A 27,237-nucleotide genomic window follows, 5' to 3' on the forward strand; every position below is an offset into this window, starting at 1 on the left:
AGAACTTGGTCGACATGACCTCCGTACAGCTAATGTATAACTTTCCTGCAAGCCACTTCTTTGGGTCGTGAACTGAGACCTTGTCCTTCTGTTGACCTGCATGTAAATGGATTACCTGTATCAACGGAACTTATCTATGCACATACTAATGAATAAATTAGAATTGACCTGGCAGAGACCCTAGACCAGTAATACATTCATGGAATGGTTAACTCGCAAAGGGGTTGGACAACAGGCTGGAGAAATGTATAAAGGCCTGAATGTCCCAATGTACAGTCTCTCACTGAATACATCAAACCCCGTTGAAGTTTGTTGTGTTGCACTGAGGGCCGATAGCTCTCTGACCGGTCATTGACTTTGTCATTGCTTGACCTTAAAATAAAGTACTTTGTATGTTCCTTTGTAACTAGTGTTTGGTGTGTTTCCTTTGGGTTCCCTGGCCTCATATTATTTTCCTCTTTTCACAGTTGGCGCCCGAATAGGGACCCTCAAGATTGATGCCGGACCATTGAAGGTTGACGCATGCTATCGGACCGGGATCGGACGGTGTGATACTACGGGCCCGACTGAACGAGACGCGACACCTCTACAGCGCTGCACGATCCGATCCTTGGACGATAGCCATGCGGTCTGAGACGGCTTCTTGACGAGGGTCCACTTTTGAGGCGGGCAGATTTGCCGAAATCACCAAACACAAGGTAAAATTCGTTAGGTAAGTTCTTTGATAAACCGTACGGTCCTCCTTAGGTTTGGTCAGGTGAGTCGTGACCTGACTCTTAATTTAACCCTGACAATTTGAATTTGGCGCATTGTATCTGCAGACACAATTATTGACCAGGTTAACACCAAGTTTTTGAGAAATGCCTGGGAAATTGTCTAGCTGCTTTAGGGCATTATTCTGCAACGATCGACAATCTTTGGAATTTAGCCGCCCGGCACCACAGGAGGGGTCGCCGGCGTTTACTATGTATTGTAAACATGGCATTGGAAGTGTAGTATTTAATGATATTTGGCACAGACAAACCAGATATGCCTCTGAACTTCAGTGGCCAATCAATGGTAGTTTTGAGATCCCTTGTATTGAATACTTAGAGTCGGTCTTGTTAAAGAAAAAGGCCAGACCTGCAGCATTTGATGTTCTACAGAATTGGAAAAAAGAAGCGTTGCAGCAGCTTAAGAGTAGGAAAAAACATGCGCGCCGTCATAAAACGAACGCTGAAAAGGCGTTGTTATATGATCAGGACAAACAGTCTGAGTCAGTTAAGAATATGGATAGGCTTTCTCACTCGGTATTCAGAAAATCTATCCTTCTAAAGACCTTCATGTTTCTGACGAGTTTCTCGACAAATTGTTAAATGAGCGAAGGCCTGGTGCCTCTCCACCACCTCCGTATGATCCTCTTCCTGTTGCTTTGCCTCTTCCTGCTGTTATTCCTGCTCTCCCTGCTCACCCTGTTGCTCCTATTATTCCGGCTGTTGTTCCTCCGCCTGCTCTACTACCTCTTCCCATTGCACCAGTAATAACACCTCCATTGAATCTGCCTGCACCTCCACTTCCGAGTGGTTCTGTACCGACTATAGTTGATCGGGGTGCGGGGTGCGGGGTCGAAGGTTGTTACTCGTAATACTGTCCCTACAGATAAAAAGCGGGATTTGTTTGCATGGGCTAAGCATTATATGGAGAGAGATGATCGAGCTAATGTTTTTGCCACACTGTCTAATATGGATAATTTTCCTGAGAAAAATGTTTTTATTGAAGGTTTAGGGATTCATTTATGCGTAATGTGGGGTAAATTAAATAATGTGGATCTCACACAGGGGCTGAGGGATCTGAATACTTTATCACTATCAAGAGATACTGTGGAGAAGGTACATGAACATGTCGAGAGGTTGTTTGAGTATAGGAGAGATTTGGAGAAGTTACGGAATGAGGATGACGAAGAGAAGAGTATGTATGTACAGAAACAATTTCTTCCGTGTCGTAAATGGGCATCTGAGGAAGCACAAATTTGTACAAAAGATGCGATTAGATGGATTTCGGATTTATCGATAACTCCAGTTGAGGTATATGACACATATAGTCAATATACGCTAGAAATGCAGAGGAAGGTGATTCAGGCAATGGTAGAGTACCTGCAGGATGAATGTGTGAGGAAGAAGGTTAGTTGTACCACAGAGTTACTGGGTATTTGTAAGAGAGCTTTTTCACTTGACACTTCTTCGACTGCTTTAGCGCTCGACTTAGCTCTGTTGCTTAGTAAGCGTTCGGAGTTGCCTATATCCCAGTTGCCTATGAGAGAGGTACCTCCGACATTTGTCCCAAAAGTTGAGATTGCCGCTAATGCTGCAGCAGGTATAGCTGTTGTGGACATTCCTGCACATTATGTATCACAGTTTGTTCACGTCCCGTTTTCGTGACAGGAAGTGAACACTATTAGGCAATCTATTCCCGACATTAGGAAAAATCCAACAGGATTCTATAAAGAGATAGAGTCCGTCTTGCAGTCCTCAGTGTTCACCCTAGGCGATATTGACTTGTTATTCCCTGTACTCCTGCCCGTAGATTTGTGGAAGCAGGTTAGAACAATAGATGATGCACCTGGGTTGGGAGATACGTGGGCTAATATAACTAGGCTTGACGGGGAAAGGCCAGCTGGTGAGAGACCGCCTCAGGTGATACTCACTTTGCCTGACAGAATCATTGTGAAATTAAAAACTATAATTCCCAAAAAAAGAATTATTTGGGACAAGCTTACGGCCTGTGTCCAAGGAAAATCTGAGGGTGCCACCGAGTTCTTTAATCGGTTTGAACAAGTATTCTCGGACTTCAGTGGACAGGATTTAGGCACAGAATCTGGGAAAAGGTTATTTGTGCACAAATTTGTGCGTGGACTGCTGCCTGACATCCAGTCACAGATTATGTCTTCCGAGAGCGCTTGGCAGGCGAAATCCCAATCAGAAGTACTGCACATGGCTCAGTACTACGAGAACTGTGTCAATAATGAAAAAGATAGAGTAGAAAAGAGAAAAGGAGACTTAAAGACTAAAGTATTGTTACAACAAATACCCAGAGGGGGTAGTTCGCAGATTAGAGGTAAGTATGTTCCATAAGGGAATGTGCCCTTGGGTCCTGTGAACATTAACCAGTGTGCCTATTGTCGCCAGGAGGGTCATTGGCGTGCACAATGCCCCGTCCTTCGACAGAGGTCGAATAAGACATTTGGGAGTATGGGAAGACGACCCAGAGGTCGCCCCGGGGTGGGGGGCCCTGGTAGAGGTCAGTTTTCACAGGATCCTCAGCAACCTTTTTCACAGGACAATCAGACTTCGAGTGTGGATACTAGAAACATATTCGATCACCCTTCTGCTACTTACCTCTCTGAGGAGCTTCCTTCTGATGATATTCTGTTTCGTTAGGATTGCCCGAAGCAGGGTTTGGAACCTACACCTATTCCCGTTAGTCAGAAAGGTCCCTACGTTGAAATGGTGGTGGGAAATAGGAAACATCAGTTCTTGATAGACACTGGAGCACAGAAGTGCTCCATTGATCATTCTCGGGTTCCAAACATTCCACTGTCAGGGCAAACCAATGTCTCCGTAGGGTTTTCTGGCACAACAGTCATTTGTCCAGTTTCTTCGCCGGTACCTATTTCTTTGGGTCCCTTTACGGACCATTGTTCCTTTCTTTTGACTTCGAATTGTGGAGAGAATTTGTTGGGGTTGAATCTGTTGAAGGAATTAAATGCGATAATTAATTGTTCATCTGATGGAATGCGTTTGACGATTTCACCACAGCAGTTTTCTGTTTCACAATTTTTGGCTAGACCTTTGCCACCAGAATTCAGTAATGTCCCGGAGTGTTTGTGGGCGGCTGACGACAATGATGTCGGTGTTCTACAGATTGAGCCTGTTAGAATAGTCTTGAAACATGGTATTAAGCTGCCACGTATTCCGCAGTATAAGATCTCGGTTGAAGGTGAGCGAGCTTTGAAGAGCATTGTTTCCGATTTTGTGCATCGCGGGGTGATTGAGGAGATTACAGGAAGTTTGTGCAATAGTCCGATCCTACCCGTTTACAAAAAAGGCGATAATGCTATTCCGTTTCGTTTTATAATTGATTTGCGTGCCATTAATAGAGTTGTCGCTCCACAATTTCCAATTGTGCCTGATGTGACGACGATATTAACTATGATTCCAGCTACGGCTACTTACTTTAGACTTGTGGACCTGAAGAGTGCTTTCTTCTGTATTCCTATACACAAAGACCGTAGATATTTGTTCGCGTTCACCTAAGGGGGACGCTCGTTCACATTTACTCGTGCACCTCAAGGTTACACCGAGAGTCCTAGCATTTACAGTAGGGCCTTGAAAGAACAGCTTGATCATCTTGAATTACCCCCTACTTGTACGCTGCTTCAGTACGTTGACGACTTGCTTTTAGCAGCAGATTCTGAGAGCTCTTGTAAAGAGGGCACTGTATTGTTGCTCATCCATCTAGCTAAGCATGGTCATAAAGCTTTGCTTAAAAAGTTTCAATATTGTTGCCAGGAGGTCGCCTATTTAGGCTACCTCCTGTCAAAGGAGGGAAGAAGATTGACACCTGAAAGAATAAAACACATTTCTGGCATGTCTGTCCCAAGTACACAGAAGGAAGTCAGAGCCTTAATAGGTATGGCTTCTTACTGTAGATTATGGATCCCAAACTTTTCACTAGTGATAAAACCGATGTTGGCTTTGACAAAGAAGGGCATTTCTTCGCCATTGCCATGGAAATCAGAACATCAACAATCATTTCAGCTTCTCAAGACTGCATTATGCTCTGCACCGGTTTTGGGTACACCAAATTACAACAAGGTCGTTGTGTTGTTTGTGCATGAATGTGATGGATGTGCTTTGGCTGTATTAGTGCAGGAACATGGAGGGAAGAATAGGCCGTGCGGTAACTACTCTTCCGCCCTTGATCCTGTCGCATGCGCTTTGCCAAGATGTTTGCGAGCTGTCACTGCTGCTGCCGCCTCTGTAAAACAGAGTGAGCGAATGGTCCTAGGCCATGATCTAACCCTGATGGTGCCTCACTCTGTAGATGTTCTATTGAACAAAACCCAAACGCAACATCTCACTTCCGCACGATTGACGAGATATGAATTCATTTTGTTTGCTCCCCACGTACAAATTAGGAGGTGTTGTGTTCTTAATCCGGCTGAACTCCTACCTTTCCCGCAAAATACTGTTTGCGGTGATGATGAGTCACATGACTGCCTGTATACTACTGAACAAGAAACGAAGGGCAGAATTGATCTTAAGGACACTCCTTTGGATAATTCACAAGGGGAGCTATTTTGTGATGGCTCCTGTTTCAAACTTCCGGATGGTACATCCACAGCTGCATATGCAGTCACTACATTGAGCAAGGTTGTAGAGACCAAGCGAATTACACATAACTCCGCACAGGCCGCAGAGATTATAGCATTAGCCCGAGCTTGTGAGCTTTCCGAAGGGCTAACAGTGAATATATATACTGACAGTCAGTATGCTTTTGGGGTGGCTCACAACTTTGGGAGACTTTGGTCAGAGAGAGGGTTTCTAACTTCACATGGGACCAAGATTCAGCATGGCCCCCTGATAGCACAATTGCTCTCGGCGCTCGCGCTCCCTAGTCAGTTAGCGATCATGAAATGCACAGCGCATCGCAAGATCAGAGACGATGTAGGAAAAGGGAATGCTTTCGCTGATCAGATAGCCAGACAAACTGCCACAGATCTTCGCACAGAAATGTATGCTCTAAGAGAAACTAGGGATGTCTATGTAATGGACGAGGATATTGGGTCTGTGCGGGATATCCAAGCTGATGCCACAATGGAAGAATCTAAGAAATGGGCTGAAGGCTTGGGGAAATTAGATGATGACGGGTGTTGGGTGGACACAGTTGAAGGGAAATGGTTACTTCCTAACGCCTATGTAGTCATGATGGTTACTATGGCACACGGTCCCACACATGTGTGTGCCCAACAGATTACGAAAATGTTAGAAAAAGTCTGGGTAAATGATAAGATTTCGAAAATTGCTCAGCATTATGTCCAAAATTGCATGATTTGCCTAAAGCACTATGTGGGGAAGGGGACGGTAACTCCAAGGGGTAGCTTTGGGCCTCCTTCTGTCCCGTTTGAAGTGATACATTTTGATTTTATTGAGATGGAGTGGTGAAATAGTTTAAAATATGTCCTTGTGGTCATTTGAGCCTTCAGTAAATGGGTTGAGGCTTTCCCTGTCAAAGATGCTACGGCTATGACCACTGCAAAAATTATGATAAAGGAGTACTTCCCACGGTTTGGGTTGCCAAGAGTCATCTGGTCGGACAATGGTCCACATTTTGTTGCTGCTGTAATTTTACAGATATGTACGGCACTACATATTAATAAGCGATTTCATTCGGCTAGACATCCTCAAAGTGCCGGGTTGGTGGAGAGTCATAACGGTATCCTAAAGAACAAACTCGCTAAGACGTGTGCCGGTACCAAACTAAAATGGCCGGACGCCTTACCGATCGTGTTATTAGCCATGCGCACTACCCCTCAAACTAAGACTGGGCTCTCTCCATTTGAGGTGGTGATGGGGAGGCCTGCCAATATTTGGGGTCTTCCGAAGCCTAAAGCACTGAGAAATGTTGAGAATGTATTGCTTTCAGACTACTGTAACCAGTTGACTAAAAATCTGTATTTCATTTATCATCAGGTACGATCAGCTTTACCTGTACGTTATGAAGGCCGAGGACACAACATTCGGCCTAGAAGCTGGGTCCTGGTGAGAGCATACGAACGGTCCTCTTGCCTCGCGCCTCGCTGGCGGGGACCATTCCAGGTCTTGTTGGTCACCCAAACGGCAGTGCGGGTGGCTGGAAAGAAGAACTGGATACATGCGACACATGTCAAGAAACTTCCTCACCTGATGCCGCACGTTACAGAAGAAACAGAACCCCTCGCTAACGCTGCAATCGATGATCCTGAGGCAGCAAATAGCACTGTGAGTGAGTTGGAGAATCTCTCTAAGCCCGCGGGGCTTGGGGAACTGTCCATTTTGTCTCCACACTCTTTGGAAAGTAATTTCCGGAAACCATTGCTTCGAATTCTGCAACTTCCGTTGCCTCTGATACGTTGCTTCCCTCAGGGAGTGACGTTACCTTATTTCCGGATCAAACAGTACCGGGAACAACCAGATATAATCTTCGACGGAGAAAATAGACCTACAGCACGGTTCGACTGTGCATTCAAAAGAAGGAAAGAATCATCAAGGGCTTGCTCTTTGCCCAAATTTGAGAAAGGGGGTTCTGATGGCTAGGGTTGGGGAAGGACAAAGAAGCCGCGCGACCGGGGGTCGCCAGCAACGAACATTGGGGTTTCCATCCGAAGACTACAATGCCTGCCACCGCTACTGCCCATATTGGACTTGTAAATAAGGAGGTGATTAACTTGAACAATGAACAATGTGCCTGGGCCCCCGAAAATGTATTGCTGTGTTTTGATGATAATAATTGGGGTTTTTATAGTAACTGCTTTAGGATTCTGGTACGTTGAGGAGATTTATCCTCTAGAGCCTCTTTTGCCAACTGAATTTACACCTACTGTTTTTACTCCTTTTGTACACCTGCATACTCTGTCATCTAGGGACTCTCAGCATAGACAGAAGTATCACAATAATACCATGATGCTGATTATGAATTCGACACATGCCATTTTTAACAAAACCAATTGTTGGGTCTGTTCACATTTACCGCAACGTGGGGATAAGGGGCTAGGTTGGTATATTCATCCCTTACCTTTGACGACTGCTTGTTATGCCTCTCTCAAAGCACTGTTCTTTGGCCGATGGAATGATAGCATCTCGGGGAACTTTGATGGAACTAATTTGAATGATTTTGAGAAACGTGTTCTGACTCCCCTGGGATGCTCGCTTTTCGCAAATAGGAGCAAACCCAACTTTGCTTCTATTTGGCCTTCTGATAGACTATCCCGTCCTTTCCAATCTTTAGTTTCCTTTAAAATGTCTCTGATAGGCAATAAGGATGCCGTGCCTCCTTCTTACTCTGTTAACCATAGCCCCCATTCAGTTTCTTTCTGCATACAGAGGAATGGTACCCGGTCAATGGGAGATTTTAAAGGCTGTGCCAACGTTGCAAATTTGACTGGGGAAAACAGACCTTTGTATGTTGATGAACCTGTCGATATTGTTTGCGGTAATGTAGCATTTCCATGGTTGCCCCGGGATTGGCAGGGAACCTGTTATTTAGGGATCTTGTTACCTGGGGTATTCATAGCAAGCACTTTGGAAGTTTCAAAGACTCGTCCACGACGGGACGAGAATGGTGATATCCTCGCACAAGTGATGGGAGATATAGCGAAATCAGTTGTGCCATTTTGGGGGCAGATAGCAAATTCCGAAGACATCAGGAGACTAGCGAGAGTACTGGAGAGAACCATCAACCGGACCACAGATGTACTCTATAACATGACATTAGAGCAGAAAGCGATAAGATTAGTAGCACTCCAGAACCGGATGGCATTAGATGTCATTCTGGCTGAACGTGGTGGAGTATGTAAATTAGTGGGGTCCGCTTGCTGTGTTTTTGCACCAGACTCCTCCCCAACCATTTTCAAAGCAATTCAGAATCTGCACATCCTTAGCTCAGAAGTGCTTGTTCCCGAGGGGAAATGGAATCTTAGTGCTTGGTTTTGGGATTTCTTGCGATCTTGGGGTTGGAAGGTACTTTCAGTTTTGTTGATCATTTTGGGAGTTCTGCTATTCCTCTGTTGTTGTATCCAATGTCTGCCTAGTACATGTTTGATGCTAGGGGGATGTTGTGCTCAGGCGATAGGTACGATGGGACACAAAGTATATGCCCCGGATAAAACTTCCAAGGAGTATGTGTTAAAAGAGATCTTAGTGAACGACCTGATGGCCATAGATATCTCTGACAGCGATTCAGGGTGTATGGACCATGACATATGGAGTTACTTGCAAGGAGATCAGCAGTAGTCTTAGCACTTGGCATAGGCCAAAAGGAGGGTTTGTCAAACTGGATATTAAATTATGCCTCCTATTGTAAACGATTATATGTATATTGGCCTACGCCAAGTCGCATAAAACTGTACGCGAATAACTCTCTACGGCAAGGTCTTGACCTTAGAAATTGAGGTAAGCCGCCATCTTGAATCAAACCGCCATTTTAGGTTCTCTTGCTGTGTAAAAGTCACCCTGTACATCAAAATGGTGGACGATGCCATTCCGAACATAACCTGGTCAACATGACCTCCGTACAGCTAATGTATAACTTGCCTGAAAGCCAATTGTTAGGGTCGTGAACTGAGACCTTGTCCTTCTGTTGACCTGCATGTAAATGGATTACCTGTATCAACGGAACTGATCTATGCACATACTAATGAATAAATTAGAATTGACCTGGCAGAGACCCTAGACCAGTAATACATTCATGGAATGGTTAACCTGCAAAGGGGTTGGACAACAGGCTGGAGAAATGTATTAAGGCCTGAATGTCCCAATGTACAGTCTCTCACTGAATACATCAAACCCGGTTGAAGTTCGTTGTGTTGCACTGAGGGCCGATAGCTATCTGACCTGTCATTGACTTTGTCATTGCTTGACCTTAAAGTAAAGTACTTTGTATGTTCCTTTGTAACCGGTGTTTGGTGTGTTTCCTTTGGGTTCCCCGGCCTCATATTATTTTCCTCTTTTCACAGTGAAACTCACATTTTCTTTTATTTTCACACTTTCAATGATTCCCTTCATTTGTGCTTGTCTCAGTGCTTATCTGCTGCTGGTTCCTGGATGGTTACTCTATTTTTATGTCTTAACTCTCAGAAAATGGAAATCATGCTGTCTCCATCAACACCATCATTTACAGTTCATACTGAAATTTCATTCCCTTCACTACAAATGACTCCTGTTTAATTTGTAGATAATTATGATTTTGTATTTGTCTCAGAATTGACATGTCAGGATCATATTTTGCAGGTCTTTCCTTCATTCTGCTTTCATTATTTAATACCTGAAAAATGTGTCATCTGCTATTTTCTGATTTACAAAATTACTACTTCAAATTCCTGTTCTTTCCCATGTAGTTATTATGTTTTATCTTTCTCTCACTTTACCTTAACAGGCCTAACTTATGTTGTAAAACATTTTACATTCTGTTGTTCCTTTTCTATTTCAGTTATCCAATTCTTCTCATGTATCCATCGCTTTCTCATACATAGTCCATCGAAAAAGGAATATGGTTATGTTAAGATTTGAGTGTCACTTTTTATGGCTTGCATGTAAATGTGTAAATGTGTTCATAACTGAGGTTGTCTTTCGGGTGTTATATCTTTATATCAGCCAGCTAGGCAACTATGTTCTTTCTCTAAGAGTTTACCCTCCACTCAATGACTGCCAAGTGCTCATGTCTGCTCCTTTCTATTGTTGCCACCTAAGATGTACCCCATGAATGTATGACTATGATCCACATTATCTCATTTTACAGTTTGTTAAAACATCTACTAAATTGATTTTGAGTTATTTCCTTGATGATTGCCACATATCTGTATTTGATTTTGTTTTCTTCACATATTTAATGCAGCGTTATGTTTTCCTGTGATTTGGATAAAAGCACTATATCAATAACTAAATAAATAGACACGTGCATGAGCATATGAACAGCACAGGCAGAGCCAGTGCAAGCTTCCCTCTCAGGTTACAGCAGAGAAACCAAGGTTCCCATATCCGACAGGTAACTTGGTAGAATAAAATAGCAGTGAAAGGTTGATGTCTGTGGAAGAAATAATACAACACACTTTAAACCCATCATGTATTGAGGCACACATGAATGCCAAAACGAGTTTATAATGGAGAGCACATCAGATATAAATGACACCTTGCAAAAGACGCATATGATACATAATAAATATCAGCATTCGTACAAAAGGGTTACAATATGTCATGATTCCAAGACAGAAATACTTCCTAAACATTAAACATTACTTCCTATTTACAAACATTACACATCTAGATATGAATACATTGACATGTAAACAGTCATTAATAAAGTGCATCAGACAATATAGATCATATTTAAGTTCATCATTGTTTTGACAGTTACTAAGTGTAAAACAGAAACCGTATATCAACTAATTAATCAAACATTGTCCCTACAATAGAACAATTGTAGCTTATTTGTAAACCTGTGCTGCATGCAATTCTATGCATCCTTACTTAGCCAGAACACCATTTGTAGAGCTGTGGAGCATATCGTTTAATGCATCCAAAGGTTGCCAAAAAAACAACGGAAACAGCATGATCAATGTCACTGAAACCTTACCTCACAAACTGGCAAACATGGGTGAGGCCAGTGCAAGTCCCTTGCAAACAGTTACAATTATAACATGCCTTGGACAGTGTAAGTTTGCCTTACAAACATGCACAAGAACAGCATTGGTAGAGCAGCCGCTTGCAAGGACACGTGCTGGCATCTCTTACACACCGCTGTGAACATGTGCAAGGCTAGTGCAGTGTTTCCTCTTGAATTAGTACATGTGCTACCTTTTCAGCACCCGGGTATTTCACTTTCACAAATGGCACAGCATGGACAGTGCCAGTGCGCAAAAACATTGGCTCCATAAAGCAGTCTACTAACTCCTATGCATTCAGAGAGCTCTGATTTCACATGACCCTCAAAGAGTGGGGTGGGCACAGGGGGTATCTTGCTGTGAGTCTTACTTATTGTGGAAATTTCTAAATCTTGAACCAGCATTTTAACATCAGATGATCCATATAAATCGCTGGTATGTTGAGTGCTGTGCATTTGCCATCCAAATGTAAAATATTCTCAGCAAGCATGCCTATATTAGTTTTATGACTTGCACTGAGTGAACTTAAACTGGCATACAGGGGCTAGCACTGCTGAATGAATTGGCCAGCTTTTTTTCGTTAACATTCGAAGAAATGCAAGATAATATTTGCAGGTAGGAATAAGCCACAGACCAATAACAGGATCTTGCAAGTAACATGTGTGCCCAAAGTACAATCTGTTTTGTTGCCTGCTGTATGAATATACCTGTGTTGAGCAGTGTGCAAAACAAGGTAAGCTATATGTTCCTGGAGCCTACATGAATTAACACCCTTTGACTATGGCAAATTTTACTTTCACAAAACACACATACAAATATGACACTGAAGGGAGTTGATATAAGGGCGCCTGGCAGGGTACTGATATACCCAGGAGGGTACACATATAAATATCAAAGAATCAGGATGAGAGAGATCCTACAAGCAACTGTGTGGTTCTGAACATATACATTTATTTCAAGAACAGAAAATTTCTTTGAAGACAAATTCTTAATTATTTTACACAACTTTCGATAAGCAAGAGAGCGAATGACAACGGACAGATGTGATTATATACAGTGGAAATACAAGGTGAGTATCAACCTCTATGATGTTGAGGTAAACGCTCCACATAGGGACACAGTCACATATGACTGTAGGATAGACCTACAGTTGAACAAAGTGCACCCAGGACGGAAAATGGTCTAGGGGGTAGTTAACACAGGGTGTACACAACGATATCTACAGAACATACACAAAGAGGGTTTTTTTCAGTTGTGTCACGGGAGATCGACACAGGAGTGTTTCGGCCAGGAGGGCTGGATTGAAGCCTGTCTTAGTGTTGGCCTTCATCAGGATTGACACCGGATGTGGTGATGTCTGTAATATCTGTGGGTGAGATAAGGTATGTAAGGATCTCAGGGTATAGTTCAGTAATTTAGGGATTAATAAATAATGGCTTAGTGGTGCCATGAAGATACATCACAAGGTGTATCAGTAAACAGCTCACCTGCTGCTGTAATAGCAGTGGTGATGCTGTGTGTAGACAATCCTTGAATAGTTGCTGGATTGTGGGTGCAAATGCACTATGAGTGAGCCGCGGGTTCCTGATGGCTGGATTTGTCTCAGGATCCCGGGGGCTGGATGAGGGCCTGGATAGGTCCCTGATCTATGAAAGAAATGTGGACCATAAGGAGTCAGTCTGGTCCGACATGATGCTAGTGACTTTGGTGAAGGTTCCAGTGCCCCTAGTCAGTCTCCGTTGCTGAATGGGGGGAACCATAAGGGGTTGGTTTGGCCCATTAACAAGTAGACCCGGTGGTAGGTGCTCAATTTGGTCTGGGGAGACGAGGGTGTTGTGTCCGGACAAAGTGCTTGTTGGAGATCCACTTTACGGGGTGTTAGGTGGTGGAGGGTAGCATCTACCCTGTGGGCTGGTAGTGCCGGCTGGAGGTGCACAATGAGACACGGGATGGACCGTGCTAGATAGTCTCATCTCAACCTGGTGTTGGTGGTTGCCATTGATGGAGTTAAGTGCAATAAGGGTGTCAGGAGAAACAGGAGGCGCGGTGCCAATTTGTACTGTGGTACGACTAGCAGCTAATTCGGAGTGTCTCTGTGTGGTGGCTAACAGAGAGTGGGCTAAGTAGTGGAGTGTGACTCAACCTGCTGAGCGTGCCTCCAAGTTAAAAAGACAAAACATTTGCAGTTAGTCATTGTTCGCCATCCCAGGCATCATAGCTTTATGAACTGCAATTTTTCCAGATGCTCCATTATGGTGTGTTAATGACTCTCAAATGTTTTGGGTAGGCCTGAAAGACCTGAAAAGGATGCATCCCACATTCCATCCACCATAATTAGGGCTCCCAAGTGTACTTTGAAATAGTGAAGGCCAAGAATGCATACAACAATCTCATGAACATAACTCTGGCATTGCAGCAGTGAACAGATCAAAATGTATTTATGCACGAAAACATGAATATCAGAGGAAACATAAAAAGCAGTCAACCAGGTGTGAAAATGTTACAAGGTTCTCTAGATTTGCTGCTGTGATGTTTTCATGGAACCCTGACTTTACTTTCCACAACCCCAGGCTCTCACAGTGCAGAGGAGCCCAGGGTGCTCTATAGGATGTCAGAGGATCAGATGAACAACAATTTGGGAATATTCACATGTGCAAAGAGAATTCCCTTACTTGTCTGGGGAACACTCCCATGCAAATTGGGGCATAACCTTTTAAAAGACAGGGCCATTTAGTTGCTCCACCTTATTTTTATTTATGTATTTATTGTTTTTTTTATAATGTTCCTATACACAAGTGTTTAAAGGTGCTGCAAGGCACGAGAGCGGGGGAACAAGGGAGACAAAAGGGTAGCGATCTTACTAGGCGTTGTGACATTCAGATCTTGCAAGTGCAGTAACAAGAATTGCAGTGGTGAGGGGAGGATGGAGAAGTGCAGGACACAGGGTAGAGGGGCTTGTGGGAAGGAGAGCTCCAGGCGAGGCCAGGTGAACAAGGCCAACGGAGGAAGAGAGAACATGGGAAGCAGGGAACAAAAGCAAATTGTGAGGTGGGGCTGGAATGGCTCAAGGCCAGCCAGGATGTGCAGGTGGGGGGGCGTAGGAGCAAGTGCAAGAAGAGGAGGTTGGGTGGGGGGTCAGGGGAGAACAAGTGCAGGGGTAAACTGGATAAAGGGGGCTGGTACACTGTATGAGAGAACCAGGCTGCCAGTTTAGGGCAGAAGAGGACATTAGCAGGGGAGGAGGAGAGGCAAGGAAGAAGAGAACAAGAACATCCTTAGGAGTTTCCGGAGCTTAAGGAGATACAGCTGAAGTCTGAGAGGGGCAGGGAGGCCATTCTAGAGCAAGGCATCTGCTGAGGAGCGAGATCTTCCACCCACTCTCTCCTTGGAGAAGTGTCTAATCTGCAGAGAGTTAGAGTTAGATGACTGAAGGACTCTAGCAGGGAGGTATCTAGGGAGAGAGAGTTAAATGTAGTGTGGTCCCAGGCGCCAGAAAGCCTTGTGGATGATGCAACAGGGTCTTAAACTTAATCCCTGAAGCAACTGGGAGCCAGTGGAGAGACTTCAGGGCTGGAGAGATATATCCCGTGGCTTGAGGCCAAGGATTAGTATTGCACTCTTATTCTGGATTAGATGAAGGGGGTAAAGTGAGGAGTTAGGTAGAATGAGGAAGAGGATGTTGCAGTAATCCAGTCAGGAAAGAATCAGAGCTCTGGAGAAATTAAGTTTCTGGGGGAAGTTGAGGAAAGGGAGAATGCCTCTGAGAAAGTGTACATGAAAAGTGGGCCTTCTTGGCATGGTCTGAGATGTGCAGGGAGAAGTAGAAAGAGGAGTCAAAGATGACACCAGGGTTTTTTGCTTCACAGGAGGGAAGGGCAGGGGGCCCAAGGAGGGTGGCCAGAGTGTGGAGGGAAAGAGGAAGCAGAGGTCCCAATGAGAAGTATCTCAGTCTTACTGGCATTAAGGCAGAGATCATTGGTGGTGCACCATACCCGAATAGCAAAGGCAATCAGGAATGAGCGAGGAAGTGGAGAAGGCAGAGGGAGGTAACTTAAAGCAGAGCTGTGTATCATCTGCATAACACTGGACTTTAGGGGAGATGGTGGAGATCAAATTGGCTAGGGGTGCCAGGTAATTATTGAAGATCCAAGGTGACAGGATAGAGCCCTGAGGAACACTACAGGTGGAGAGAGAGCTAGTGGAAAGAAAAGAGCCCAGTTGATCCTTGGAAGGTCCGTCAGAAAGGAAGGAGGTCAACCTGTCCAGAGCCAGACCAGTGAAGACAGGGGTATCACTGAGTTGATTCATCAGGGTGGCATGATTGACCATTTCCAAAGCGGAGGAAAAGTCAAGAAGGATGATAATGGAGGGAGAGCTGGAATTGAGTAGAGAGCAATTATTCACGCGTGTTCAGGAGAGCGGATTCCATGCCTCAGGCAGCTCTGAAGCCAGACTGGTGGTTGTGGAGGTAACCATCAGATTCAGTGTGGTGGATAAGCTGGGAAATAGCCAGCTTCTCCAACAGTTTGCCCCAGATGGGGGTTATGAGGATAGGGTAGTAGTTGGCTGGACAGGAAGGGTTGGCAGAAGGCTTTCTTAGGATAGGGTGCACAAAGGATTGCGTGAGGAGGAGTAACTGGAAGGATACAGTGGCAAAAGAGTGATTGCAGAAATCGGCCAGTGCTGGAGAAAGGGAGAGAATGTTGTCCTTAATAGTTCCGGAGTAGCAGGGGGGCACCTGTTTGGATGAGACTTTCATAGAGCAGACTTGTCTAGAAACCTGTGTTGTGTGAAAAAAGAGGGGAGTAGGCAGGGGATCAAAGGGGAGGAAAGAGAGAGGGTGAGGGAGAAGGGTGTGGAGTAGAGGAGAGAGAGGAAAGGATGTCCTGAGTTTAGGAAATGAAGTGAGAGGCCAGAGAAGTACAGAGGGCCAGGGAAGGCAAGGGGGAGACGTGGAGACTGAAATATGGTTGGCGAGTTACTTGCAGATTTTGAAATATTTGGCTGAATTGTTAGAGGCTGCAGAAATGCGGGCCTGGATTTAGTCCCTCTTCTTGGAGCAGATGGAGAGTCTGTATTGCCTTTGGGGAAAGCGCCAGGCCAGTTTGTCAGAGGATGTGCTTGAAGCCTGCCATTTCCGCTCAGCCGCTCTCTACTTGCGTTTCAAAGTGACCAGTTCGGAGTCATACCAGGAGTTGCACTGAGACACAGGTTTCATGCGGATCCTCATGGCAGGGGCAAGGATGTCCAAACTGTTGGAAATGGAGAGTTGAAGCTTAGTGAGGGCTGAGCCAGGGTGAAGTGAAGGCGGCAGCAAAAGTGACAACTGAGCCTCGCTTCATCAGTAGAATGAAGGAGAAACAGGCTGGCAGTGTGAGTGGAGGCTTAGCCTGGAGCCCAAGAAGATCAAGGTGAGGTGATAGGAGAGCGCAATCAGACCAGGACAGAGGAGTAATGAGAGGGTTAGAGATGGGCAAGTCCGGGGAGTTGATAGCATCCAGGGTGTGTCTGGCAGAATGTGTTGGGCCTGAGGGAAGATTTGAAAGTGAAAGAGAATCACAGAGGTTGCAGAAGTGCCCAGGGATTGCAATAGGGCCGTCATGGTGAATATTGAAATCTCTGAGGAGGAGACACTTGGAGGAGGAGGTCAGGAGAGAAGAGGTGAGGTCAGTCCATTCAGAGAGGAAGTGTGAGACCTGGCGAGGGGGCCTGTAGATGGTGGCCGGAGTTAGAGAGAGGCTAGGAGAGACATCAAGCCTGCAGATAAGACATTCAAAAGAGAAGTAGGACTGCGTGGGTGTGATGGTAGTGCGGAATAACGTATGGACGATTAGGGCCACTCTGCCCCCCAAGGGATTAGGCCTAAGTATAGAGTGGATCTAGGAACCCTCAGAGAGGATAGTTTCAAAAATTTTGACAGAACTGGCAGTGAACCATGTCCCAGTGACAGGGAGGACATGGAGGTTGAGGTCCTCAATAAGGTGGCAGATTCCAGAGGCATGTTTGACATCAAAGCTGGCATTGAGGTAGCTAAGTGGAGAAGGTTGCCACTTTTTAAGGTCTTCTGAGGAGGATTACAGGGGTGTGGTACACCTATCAGGCATGGCAGAGGATCCAGAGGGATGAAAGAAGGAGTAGAGTCAGGGGGAGGAAGTTGACAGGAGACACCTATCAAGAAGGAGGGGGTTGGGCTGCGTGCCCTGGGTTGTGACAGTGCAATTTAGGTAGACATTAAGGATGGCCCTAGATGACAGGAAGGATGCTAAGAGAACCACCCAGTGGGTGCCACCATTAATGGGAGAGGAAGAGAAAGGGGAGAGTGCAGAGCACATGTGGGGAGTCCAAAGGTCCGATGAAGGAGCAACAGAGAGGATGGCGTGACAGCCTGTCTGGAGGAGGCATTAGCATAGGTGTCTGTGATGTGGAGGCCTGGGTTGGAGACAAGAAGGTCCTTTTGAACTTCTTCCGTCCAGATCTAGACCGAGAGATAGGAAAGGTGATATAGTAGCAGTTAGAGAAGATAGGGGAGATTGAGCGCACCATTGAGGACAAAATCGAGAGAGGCAGGGGGGAGAGAGAGAGGAACTGCACAGAACAAGCCAAGTACACAAACAAATGCACAGGCCATTGCAACAATCAAAACAAATGATGAGTATGAAGAACCTAAAACACAACATACAGAAAAGGAAACACAATTGAAAAACAAGCAGATTTGAATTTCCCGTAGAGTGGGAAAAGCATAAAAAAGAATCAAAAAGAGCTATCACAATTATCATAGGCAGATTTGAATTTCTCAGAGAGTCGGAAAAGCATAGGAATTAGACAGCGCAAGTTGGATATAAAATTGACAGATTTTAAATTCAAGAGAGGAAAGGTAAGCATTAAACAAAGCCAATACAATAAAAAATAAAGCCGGATTTGGATTTCCCAGAGAAATGGAAAAGCATAGGAATTAAACAGGGCAAGCACAAAATAAATACAGCAAGATTTGAATTTCCCAGAGAATGGAGGAAGCATAAACATTAAGCAGACCCAATACAGTTACAGCAGCCAGATTTGAAATTCCCAGCGAAGAGGGAAAAGGGCAAACTATACACAAACAGCAGTAATAGCAAATGCAGGAAACAGTGACAGGTTCAATAATATTATGAAGGTAAGAGGCGCTTTCAGGGAACAGGAAGAAGGGTCAATGGATTAAATAGGGTAGAGGGCCTGGCAGCACAATGCCGGAAAGTCAAAGCACAATAAGGTCCAGACAAAAAATGGCCCATAAGTATAAAGTCAATGGAGACATAGCAGGATGGTAGCAGGAGTGAAGATAGGCAGTCCAGGTGGTGTGATGAAGCTCTAGGTGAGCACAAGGGGAGAACAGGAACATGGCCTAGGATACTGCCTGCCATGGGGGACAGCAAGGCAGGGAGAGTTAGTGTCAATGTCCCAGGGTCAGCAATAGCGCAGAGGGCGTGGGGGCTGATGAAGGGGAACGAGTGAACGATGAGGGGGTTTGTTGCTCCGCTCCAGGTGATAATGGAAAGCTGGGGGACTTGCCCACTGAAACAAGACATGTCTGGAATATGCGGTGAAAGAAGAAACGATTGGCAGTGAGAGGGAGAGGGCCTTCCAAGACCCAGACAGGCCCAGACAGATCAAGCCCAGACACTCATAGGTGGCCCTTAGAAGGGGGCCGGTATCCCCTGCCAGATCCTGGTCCTGGGGCGATTCTTCCTCTTCTTCAATGCATCAGCCAATCAGGGGAACTTCCTGGAGCTGCAAGGTACTCCAGAAAAACTCTAACTCAGCGGCCATGATGTAGAGGACCGTCCGATCCGGAAAACAAAGGCAGCACCACAAGTGCTCAGGGCAAGATGATGATGGCCAGTGCAGGAAGGAGTGAGGCACAGACAGGTTAATCCCAGACCCTTACAGGTGGCCCTTATAAAAGGGGGCCAGTGACGCCAGCTGGCTCCTGGGACTGGGGCAATTTCCATATGCTGTAATGAAGAAAATTACAGCTGCCACGTATGACCCATTCTGCAACACCAGAATGGCACTCCCAGTCTTCAATTGAGGTGCATGCCTTTTGCACTGAAAGTCCAATTTCTGACACACAGCTTCTTTGCTTCTATTTATAGGTGTGTATATATATATATATGTTTACATTGCTGAAGTAAGTCAAATTACTGTGTGATTGTTGCAAACGCTGTATATACATTTATCATGCACTTTATCACATTGGGTCTTACAACAAGCATTCTAGTCACCAGAAGTAGCCACCATTTGGATGCAAATGGAAACTCAACTCAAAGTGGAGCTGGGTGAGGCACTATACCTTTAATCGTAAACAGAAAATCAAAAGTTTTTGTGAACGTTGACATGCCATGAATAGAACATCTTTCAAAAATATTCATAAAAACATGGCATAGTCTGATACTAAATGAATTATAATTAATTTATTTTTTAACAGCTATCAACGTGTTCCAATCATAACTGTGAGTTTCTGAACATGAGACTTCTCCTATACCTGTGCTACAGGCTCTAGCGGATTCGGATAAGAATGAATGCAGTAGACCATGGACAATGAACACATGCCCCAGTTTGCTGTTATCTTTGTACTTGTAGCATATGTCTGCGTGCAAAAACATCCTGGTGATATATTTTCACAATCTTAATATCGTGGAAAAAAGCCATCTTTTTTATATTGGGCCTCGCTGAAGCATTCCTAGCACATGCATGCTCGCCTTGCACCATACATGTCTCTGCCATACTACTCTCAGAAAGAGATATTGAAATTAACAACAATACATGTGAAGGTCAATGTGGTTTGCTGTTTCTTCGTTCCGAGCTGTTGCGTTGCAAGAGGAATTGGGAATTGCAGCTGATAGACATTATTATAAAGCTAACATACATTTTGTAAACATGTTTTCCCTATTTTGTAAACATGTTTTTTCCCTAGAATAATACATCACTGCCATTTCATAACTAATATCTATGAGGGTACCTTTTACCAACATTCCATGAGATATCCTTTTTCCTGACTTTATGGATGGTTGTTGTAGGTGATCGTGGACCAATACACTGCTAGGTTGATCATGCCTCACTACATTTACACGTCCTTCCTGTTGTAACATATAGGCAGTGTTCAGTGGCATTCATATCATCCTCCCCATTTCCCTCGTGCTTGGCCTAGACTGTTTGTGCTTAGGGCAGGCCTCAAAATGTGCACTAGCCACATGCCCTTGGCAAGTGATAATTAGCTCATGGGAAGTACCGCATGGTGTGATGTGTGCCTGTTGACAATGCAGCTGATGAATTCGTTTTAGAGTCTAGTGCCTAGCTAGTAGCTTTAGACTTTCTGCAACAGATACAATTACATGTGTACCAGAATTCTGAATCCTACTACAGGTGCATGCTTTTACATGCTGCTCATCATGGTGCTACTGTGTCACAGTGGATGCATCCGATACAGGAACAGTTTGACTCTTTCAAAACGCTGCTTCCAAATAAATCAACGTATGGTGAGTGCAGTAACTTATGATGCACCTGCTGTGGGCAAGCTGATGTGCACAGAGTGCATTATGAGTGTAGCTGGTAGTGGCACGCGGTTTAAGGGAAGCTGTGGATTGGATTTGAGTAGATGTTGCCTAAATTAACTGACAGATGACCTGAGGTAAGGACCGTGAATACTCAATGTGTTGCCACTTCATGTAGTCCATTGAATTTTCAGGGTGAGGAGGAAGAGGTCTTATGAGAATTCTAATGTCTTCTAGACTGACAGCAACTTATCCAGCATAAGAGGCACAGTTCTGTCAAGGCAGGTGTGAGCTAGATAAAGAGTATTGAAGACCAAGGGCTAGAATCACAAATATTTGGATTGGAGCGAATCAGAGATGCCCTTGGGTATTACTGATTTGCTCCTGCTACCTTAAACCTGATACACCATGGTTATGCTGGAGGAAATGCTTTGATAATTTCTGAGATGATCACATGCAATTGTGATTCACAGCGTTTGGCTCAAGTGCATGGCTAACACATAAGCTGAAAGTAAAGGTGTTTTTTCCCTATTCTCCTATGGAGGATGTCATCTTGATTAACTCTTTAGATTGAATTAATAAAGATGTCAGACCTCATGGGAAAACTGTGAAAGGCCTTCTTTGATTTTCTCTGATGGATCAGTCAACAAGAGGCTAGAATGACAGCCACCATTGAAAAAATGATTACTTCCTTCTTCGCTTTCTGCTTGCTCATTAGTCAAATCAATGCATATGGGGGCCTCATGGGAGAAGTGGAAAAGTCCCTCCTCATTTTTCTCTTATGAATACGTTTAAAAAGAGGCAACAAAATGGTACCTCTGTTTGTTAATAAACATGTAGTTAGTACTTCTAAATCCTGAAGATGAATTCTACACTTTAGGCAACAGGAGTGAATGGCAGAGTGCGTACTGTGCCGTAACTAGTTTTACACACACTTAACCTAAACGACTCCCCCTTATTATTTTTTTGTAAAAATGTTTTCAATATTCCTTCCTTTCATCGGTTCACCTGTAACCATGTTCATGGTAACACATGTCCGCACAACAAAGTAAATACGTTAAAGGAAACGTAATTTATAGAAATCCACTTTGAAAAGGAAACAAACAGCTATTTTTATGGTAATATATGTTTGTTTTTCTATTTTTTTCTACTTTTTAATTATAATCACCTCAGGTTACAAATAACAAATATGATGCCCTAATTAATGTTATACATTGTAAGGTTTTCTAAATTGGATAATCTAAGAAGATGTTGTAAACAAAAAGCTTGGATAAAACAAAGATTCAAAGCCACCAGAATGTTAAAGAGTTGAGAACTATCAAAATTTGAAATTCCAAAACAGCCATTCAAAAGTGACTTAAGGAATATAATTACCTTTGCACTATAAATACATGTAGGTCATATACAATGAGACAATATGTCCATTAAACCGAGCAAACCAATACTTATAACACAAATGGGTATAAACTTGGATTATGGTTCACTATCGAAATTTCTCTTAAGAAATGTGTTAATGATTCATTTCTTCATTAACATTTAAAAAAAATGTGGCGTAGGTTTTCCATGGCCAATACAATTAATGTCAATCATGGAGGCAGGTTTGATCTTTAGATATGATTGAGTAAGAGGCATCATGTTGTATAGCTGTAATTAACTTGAACATGATAACTCAAAAATGTTTTATTTCCCTTTTTTATCATTCCCACATTATTTCATATTGCATTATATTGTTCTGTGCTTTTTGATTAATTAAAACGTTTGTAATCCTTCACAAACACTCAGCACAAAACAATGGCCACGTGTCAGTTCTCATGACTTGCACTCCCAACAACATTTCTCATATTTATGAGAGCTTTGCTACATCCAAAATTGCACGTATTAAATGTTAAAGCTGTTTACATTGTGTTCTTGTTAATAATTAAACGTATCTCAACACGCATTGTTTCTATATGGTAATTACCTAATTTTCGGGTTCACTTGACAATCAACAAGCGGTACAGGACAATATACTTACAGAAGATTCATACATACATGGATTCAAAAGAAAACAAAAAGTCGATGACATAATCCCCTATTATCGATGCTGCTCATGGAGAGCCTACACTAGATGCCCCTTCTTTATGCCTACTAAATACTAGATCCCTCCCAGCTCATACTGGCAAGATCTGGGACCTGCTTAGTAGCAGGAAACCGGATCTGCTGTGCCTTACAGAAACATGGCTCACGCCGTGTTCGGCACCGCCATAGTACAAGCGATCCCCTCTACCCACGTCATTATTCACCGCGACCGTCCGCCACCTAAACGGGGCGGAGGGGTCGCTGTTATTTTTAATGAGAAATATACCGTGGTGGAACTACCCTGCCCCCACACACTTAGTATGGAAGTGCTCTTTATCCGCTGCTCCATCCCACCTTCCAGGATTATCCATCTCCTGCTTCTTTATCGCCCCCTGGGTCCATTAGGATCCTTTAACAAAGGGCTGGCTGACCTTATAGCAAATTTGAATTTGCGTTTTTCTAATCTTGTAATCCTAGGTGACTTCAATCTGCACTCTAATATGTCGAATTCAGCTGAAATTACATCTTTCTCCGACAGTCTTTCAGATTTACATTTGCATCAATTGGTCCAAGCAACTACTCATGTACATGGTAATACTTTGGATTTAGTGTTTGCTAAAGACTCTCTGTTATGTTCTGGTCCGATTGAGCCAGTGACATGGTCGGACCATTACCTAGTCTCATGCGCTTTTTTACCTACCATTTCCTCCTGTAAATCCCGCCCTCCTAAGATGCCTCTGTGCTCCTGGCGCTCAGTTGACCTAAAGGCACTCACTGATCATATTGTTTCTAATTGTGTCCCCTCGAAGCAATTATCTTTATCTTCACTCTCCCACTCTTTAACTACTGTTGCCGACCTCCTCGCCCCACTGAAACTGACTCAAGGCCATAGACTTCCCTCCCAACCCTGGTTTACTGACCAGCTAAAAACGGCTCGTCTCCATCTCAGACAAGCAGAACGGAAATGGCGAACTGGCTGCAATCCGGAGCTTAGAGATGTATATAAATGCAATTTGTTCACTTATCTGGCGAGTGTTAAACTGGCAAAATCCACCTTCTTTGCCCAGAAAATTGAACACGCTATGTGCAAACCAAAAACTCTCTTTTCTATTGTGCATTCGTTAGCCTCTTCAGAGACTCTTACCTCTATGGTTAAGCCCTCCCAGGAATTGTGCAATGACCTGGCCTCCTTCTTTACTACTAAAATTGATGCTATACGAGCCTGCATTGCTAAATCTCTTCCGATATTGCCTCCTGAAACCCCCAGCTTTGTGCCTGCCTCTTCTACTGACGCCTTGGCTAGTTGGTCCTCTTTCCCTCCATTTACCGAAGTAGAAGTCCTGGCAACCATCTTAAAGATCAAATCATAATCTCCTGAGGACTCCATCCCCGCCTCTATTATGAAGGTGATTGCTCCTGACATTCTGACTGAAATCACATTAGCAATAAATAACTCGTGTTAGTCTGGGTTTATTCCCCCAGAACTGAAATTCGCATGGGTTATTGCCCTCCTTAAGAAGCCTTCTCATGGACCCCACTATCCTGGCTAATTTCCGCCCTATTTCTTTGCTTCCGTTTTTGTCTAAACTTCTGGAATCACTGGTCACACCCCTCCTGTCCTCTTTTTTGGAATCTTCCAAAATGTTCAACCATGCCCAGGTGGGTTTTAGGCCTGGGAGAGGTACGGAAAGTGTCCTTGTCTCGGTACAAGATGACATGTCCAGACTTGTCGATGCGTGCAGAGTTGGGGCCCTGATCCTGTTAGATCTCTCCCCCGCATTCGACACGGTGGACCACTCCATCCTTCTCTCTCGCCTTTCACAGATCGGGATATCTGGTGCTGTTCTTGCTTGGTTTACTTCGTTTCTTTCGGATCGCACACAGACCCTCACTAGGCCACCGTTTCTTTCCCCTTCCTGTTTTCTCACTTGTGGTGTCCCTCAGGGATCCTCTTTATCGCCAGTTCTGTTTAACATTTACATCTGGGCCCTGATCTGTCTCATCCGCTCTTATGGGCTTAATTGTTACTCATATGCGGATGATACTCAAATCCTGATCCGTCTGGATCAGGATCAGTCTGAGGCCTCTGTTTGCCTCCACGATTGCCTTAAGGCAGTCGGGATTTGGATGGATCAGAATTGGCTAAAGTTAAATGGTGATAAGACGGAGGTACTGTTGGTAGGCTGCCCCCCCAACCCCTCCTTGTGGACCCCTGCTTTTTGGCCCTCTGCCTTGGGCCCTTTACCCAATCCAGTTAGTAAAGTAAAGAACTTAGGAGTTATCCTTTCCGCTTCTTTGTCGATGTCTAACCAGGTCATGGCCGTGTGCCAGTCCACCCACCACCAATTTTGAATCCTCAAGAGGGTCATGCCCTTGATCCCGGAAGCCCTCCGCCCCCCTGTGCTGGCCGCGTTAGTCCTCACACGACTGGACTATTGCAATTCGCTCTATCTGTCTCAACCTATCGGCCTTATACACCGCCTTCAGCGTATGCAGAACCATGCTGCTAGGCTGGCCACTGGCTCCCCTTATGGTGCCAACATCACACCAGTGCTTCGCCAACTGCATTGGCCCCCGGTGAACCAGCAAATTCATTTTAAATCTCTGTGCATTGTTCATCGGGCAATTCATGGTCTGGGAGCCAAATTTTTGCAGCTTAAATTTACCCGATACCGTCCGGAAAGGGACCTCCGCTCTGCTACTTCTAACCTGCTTACTGTCCCTAGGTTTAACCGGGCAAGGCTCGGAGGTAGAGCCTTTTCTGTCACCGTGGCCAAACTTTGGAACAGCCTCCCTGTATCTCTTAGGGCCACTGTTAACCATCTTGGATTCAGAAGAGCCTTGAAAACTAATCTGTTCTAAGCCCGACCACTTCATTGGTCTTCCTCGATTGGGTAGCTTCCTTTCCAGCGCCATGATGCCTTTGGGCGAACGTGCGCTTTACAAATGTCAATAACATAACATAACATAACATAATTAGTCTAGCAAAGTCATTTATTTGTAAGATTGTGCAATCTCGTGTCTACTTCCACAATCTGCGAAGAAGTGTAGAAACATTACGGCTTACCCAGCACCTTCTGGAATTAACTATTTGTGCCTACCTGTGAGCCTGATGTGTAACCTCTTCAAAGAAATAACCATTTCAGATTTATTTTCTGAAGTGCCTGAGTTTGGGGTTGTTTCTGAAATTGACATAATGACCTTTCACAGAGATCTAGGCAGGACATTATTGTTTCATATGATCGTTCTTTTTAAAAATATTTCAGCTGCCCTTTTCCAGAATACTCAAGATACTCAGTCTTTATCCTTCCACCCAGCACAATGTAGTCCCCTATTTTATCGAGTTTGCCCTTCGCTGCCTTTTGCACAGCAGCACGCCTGCCATTTAGCCACCTTCCACTGTCAGCAGCTGGCAGAGACGCCCTGCGGGGTTAAGTCTTCAGGATGGGGCCTATGGTAGGCACGCCTCTTCTTAGATGGGCCTGGAAGTCCATGGAGCAGGATCTCTAATGGTATTTCATGACTGTGCAAAAGTAAGATTCCTACATTGTATTCCACGTTTTTGTGAAAGGAAAATAACACTCCAAGCTCATCACACTCATTCAAAGGGATTCAAGACATAATACAGGACGAGTAGATCACCACGTGTGGGATCTGCATATTTTTTTAAGACACGTGCAAATGAATAAGGAGTACTATTAGGTGATAAAACTGGGCCATCATCTAGCAACAGCACAAGGTTTCATCTTATTTAACGTTTTCAAAACATCAGTTGCTTTCCACGAGGAATGGTGCTGTGTGACAGAAGAGAAAACATATTTTTGTGCAAGTGCAATGAAATTAATGGATTCAAAAGGACCAGATACAAAACCATGTACTTGGGTCTCGCATTGTGTACTCACAGCCTCAGATGGTTAATATGCCTGCTGCAGAGACCTGTCTGCCATCTGCAAGTTCCAAGTTCTAATTAAAAATTCACAGCTACAGGGCTTTTTAGCCGAGTCCACAGATCTGCACATGAGCCACATATTACGTGTTTTAATCCAGTGGTTGTTTGTTTAAAATTGGTGACAAGTCTCGTACTGCGAATCCTGTTATGAAGGAGTGTGAGGACAGACCGAGAGAAACCTAAGTGATCCCTCAGCTGCAGCAAGAAGTTGAAGAAGTGCTCCTGGACTGGCATGTCTCCAATGGTACATGCAAGGCTTGGGTGATTTTGCTTGCCCAGCATTGAGAGGCCCATTGGGAATCAGG

Source organism: Ambystoma mexicanum, chromosome 5p (genome assembly GCF_040938575.1).
Source record: "Ambystoma mexicanum isolate Mex_15411 chromosome 5p, UKY_AmexF1_1, whole genome shotgun sequence".
Classification (NCBI taxonomy): Eukaryota; Metazoa; Chordata; class Amphibia; order Caudata; family Ambystomatidae; genus Ambystoma; species Ambystoma mexicanum.